Source organism: Aethina tumida, chromosome 1 (genome assembly GCF_024364675.1).
Source record: "Aethina tumida isolate Nest 87 chromosome 1, icAetTumi1.1, whole genome shotgun sequence".
Classification (NCBI taxonomy): Eukaryota; Metazoa; Arthropoda; class Insecta; order Coleoptera; family Nitidulidae; genus Aethina; species Aethina tumida.
Genome location: NC_065435.1, coordinates 12804649 through 12808838, shown reverse-complemented (window position 1 = coordinate 12808838; position 4190 = coordinate 12804649).

Below are 4190 nucleotides of genomic sequence, written 5' to 3'. Positions count from 1 at the left end.
CTCAAGGTCATCCTGAAAAATGGACCTGTAACGAAAAAACAAAGTATTATCTCATGCAAAAACCTTGTGCAACATTTTAGTCATTAAAGAGTGATGAATAAACCAATAGAAAAAGATTTCATACAAAGAATCTCATTAAAATTTTGAAAAATGGATTCCAATTGAAAGTGAGGTTAACAAAATTTGACATTTGACAATTGCGGTCCTCTCTTTGCACGCAACGCAATTGAGCTTTTCATTGATCATATTGTTACATACGACAAAAAAATAGGTAAATTGCAACAATTCTTGACGTTTTGGGCGATGAATTTGACCTGGTAAAAAAGTACTAAGACTTCTTAACTCAAGGAATGTTTTGATGACTTTACATATTAACCATCTACCAAGTGATCAAACTGTCAATATAATTGTCTTCTTCTTGTAAATTGTTCATGTAAATCTTCCTGATTCTTCATGACAGTACAATGCCACATATTGGTAACTGTATGCATCAATGCAACTATCTACTGGTAGAAAATTGACCAATTTAGACCATCTGTCACATTAAAGTCTCAAAGGAATGCTTCAACATGTTCAATGAGAAGTTCTAGTTCATTCAGCATATAGTTTTTTACGTAAAAAGTATGAAGGTGAGGTTAAAACTGAGGTTAGGTTAGGTTAGGTTAGGATCATTTCTTCAGTTCAAAGAACCCAACCAATTTTTTTTACGTGCTTGTAGATAGTTGGCAAACAATTGTTAGTTATAATCATTATTTTGTTGAATAAAAAGTATTTTAAAAAAAGTTCAAAATGTAAATTACTTTTTTCCAATACCTTGGACTGGTGTATCATCAACGGAGACCACGTAACCTAACCTAACAATCATTTATTTATTAATTGTTTAATTGTTAAAAATTACTTTTTTATTTAAATACACAAATTGGTGCTATGTACTAAGAATATAGTAATAATTGTCCATAGTGCACTTACAATACACAATTATCCAATTATATAGTCTTGCGTAACTTCTTGACGAAAGAGTCACTCAAAACAATTTTGATAAATACATTCAACCACATAATTGCGTATTGTCTTTTCACAAGTAAAATGATAATGTTCATGTATTTGGTGCTATAACTTATAACCAAATGGTCTCAACATCTTTCTTAGAGTAGTCGATTTAAATTTAAAATTATTTAAGTATTGACTTTGGATAAAGCGTTCCCAGCCCCTCAGACAGATTATCTCCAGTGAGTGAAAAGTGCGGTAAACATTGAATCCATTTACGGATTCACTCAATTCACTACAGCCACTAGTCTATAGTCTTTTGTCGTTTACTTAGACGACTTGCAACATTTAATTTTATGCCGACGCAAAATGCACCGAAGCTGCGACCCCGGATTGATAAAAATTTAATATTATTAATCCGCGAGTTGGTTAAGGTTTCAATTTTTTGATCGTCAACGACGACGGAATGGCTTAATTTTATTCTCGCTTATCTCGGTATATTGTCGGTGGGCTGGTTTGTAGAGTGGAATGGAATCTCCAGTCGGTCTCCCCCTTTTTCCCTATTATCCCTAATTTTTATTGCCATTTTTATCATTACCGAGATTGCGACAGTCTCACGCCGTAGAGTTAATCGGATCACAACTCGGTCCTTTAAGTACGTGATCAGTGGAGACGGTTAGGTTAGACGGTGCGGATTTGCTGTGTACGCTTGTCTTCGTCTTAGTCCCACATATCTACTGGCTTTGGCTTTGGCCCCTCGATCTCTCACCTCATCTGCCTCTTCCTCCTCCTCCACCCCCTCGTGGCCATTCTCCGTTACTTTGCCACTTTTTCTTTTAACACATCCATCAACTAAATATGATATGATAAACTTTTATTGTTTATTTATTTATTAGCTCCAGTTGGCACGCAAATTAATTTAATGTGTGTTACCTTAATAAGACATCTGATGTCCTTAAATTAATACAAACCGTTATTCCTAATTATTAACCTTAATTAAGTCAGTGCAACTCGCCCACCGAAAATGTTTTAAATAATGATTAAACGCAATAAAAACCGGTTATAAATTACCTGTGTTATTAATTAAACCGAGACCGAACGTCAAATTAGAGGAGTGTAAAATTGGCATTAATTACGATAGGCGAATTTGAGGACTGGATAAAGCGGGAATGTTAATGATAAAAGCGGTGGGATGTAGAACAATTGAACGTGGAAGAGGCGAGGAAAACGGCCCTCCAATACCCCAAGCTGAAAATCTGGAAGCTGGGAATCTGGAATCGGAGAGCGGCGGTGAGTCTCTCTGAGCCAGCAGGATGGAAATTGAATAAGCCAACTTAGAATGGACGTGACAGTATATTTTTTATCTTTAATTTAGCAGCGGGCTGATAAGTAGCTACTCCCCGCTGGAACGGGAGAATATGCATCTCGGTTAAAGGCGTTGGGCTCAGATTACGCCCTATATCAGTATTTATTATTCATAACCAACGCGGAAAGTTGAATTACTACTATAACGTATGATAAAGGAGCTCTAAATGGTGCCCGTCGAGATCATCCCTTTATGTTTTCAAAGCGCTCCTTACTGTCGGGCCGACTTTACCCTAAACCACCTGTCGATAATGCTTAAGGAAATACCGTTTGATCTTTTATGTATGTATATCGTGGATATTGACGACTTTAATTATTAACGTTTACTTTTTAGACAAAAGATCAAAAATCCCTATTGTAAATTTTAGGGGATATATTTACATATTTTTTATATTTATTTTAAAAATATATTGTTTTATAAAAATAATAAATGTCTGTAAGATATTTTACTTTATAAAACTGACAAAAAACTGTAATTTAGTAATAACTAAAAATACCAATCACTGTTAAAGCTTCTTAACTGAATCAATATATTAATAGAAAATTAATAAGAAATTTTAATTTTTAATAATATTAATAATACTCACTCAGTTTTTTTATTTGTTACCTATTATACATTTAATATGTTTTTAAATGACTACTTGAAATTCTTTTTATATATATTATCACTGCAAATACCAACAAATTTTTTAATTAAAATACTGTTTTTATTAATGAATAGTTTTTAAATTCTTAATTATATTCAATAAAATTTATAAAATTAATACGGTAAATTAAAAATAGTTTTGTAAAAATTGATAAAAAGTTTTGACTTTTGTTAATTTTGAATTAAAGCTCATATTGTTTAAACATATAAGAATTTCCTAATTAAAATTTTGTTTTTTTGTTACTTTTTTATATTTAATAGGCACTGTAAATATCAACATTTTTAATTAAAATATTGTTTTTATTAATGGATAGTTTTTAAATTCTTAATTATATTCAATTAAATTTATAGAATTAATATGATAAATTAAAAGTAGTTCTATAAAAATTTGAAACTAACACCAAGAATTGATTAAACTATTTAACTTTTGTTAAACTTGAATTTTAGGTCACACTGTTTAAATTTCAGAATTTCCTAATTAAAATTTTGTTTTTATTTGTTACTTTTTATACATACATTTATTTCATTTATATTCATTTATCATTTATATTTTAAAAGATGTTAATGTTTTTAAAAATTATCATGTTTAATTGAAATTCTTTTATAAAAAATATTATGTCTTTAAATATCAACATTTTTAATTAAAATATTGTTTATATTAATGGATAGTTTTTAAATTCTTAATTATATTCAATTAAATTTATATAATTAATATGATAAATTAAAAGTAGTTCTATAAAAATTTGAAACTAACACCAAGAATTGATTAAACTATTTAACTTTTGTTAAACTTGAATTTTAGGTCACACTGTTTAAATTTCAGAATTTCCTAATTAAAATTTTGTTTTTATTTGTTACTTTTTATACATACATTTATTTCATTTATATTCATTTATCATTTATATTTTAAAACATTTTTAATTAAAATATTGTTTTTACTAATGGATAGTTTTTAAATTCATTATAAAAAAATTATTAAATCAAATTATATTCAATTAAATTTATAGAATTAATATGATGAATTAAAAATAGATCTGTAAAAATTAGAAGCTAACACCAAGAATTAATTAAAATTATTGATTTTTATTGAATTAGAATTTTAGCTGATATTGTTTAAAAATATCAAAATTTCTTAATTGACATTTTGTTTTTATTTGTTACTTTTTATACATTTAATATATTTTTAAATGGT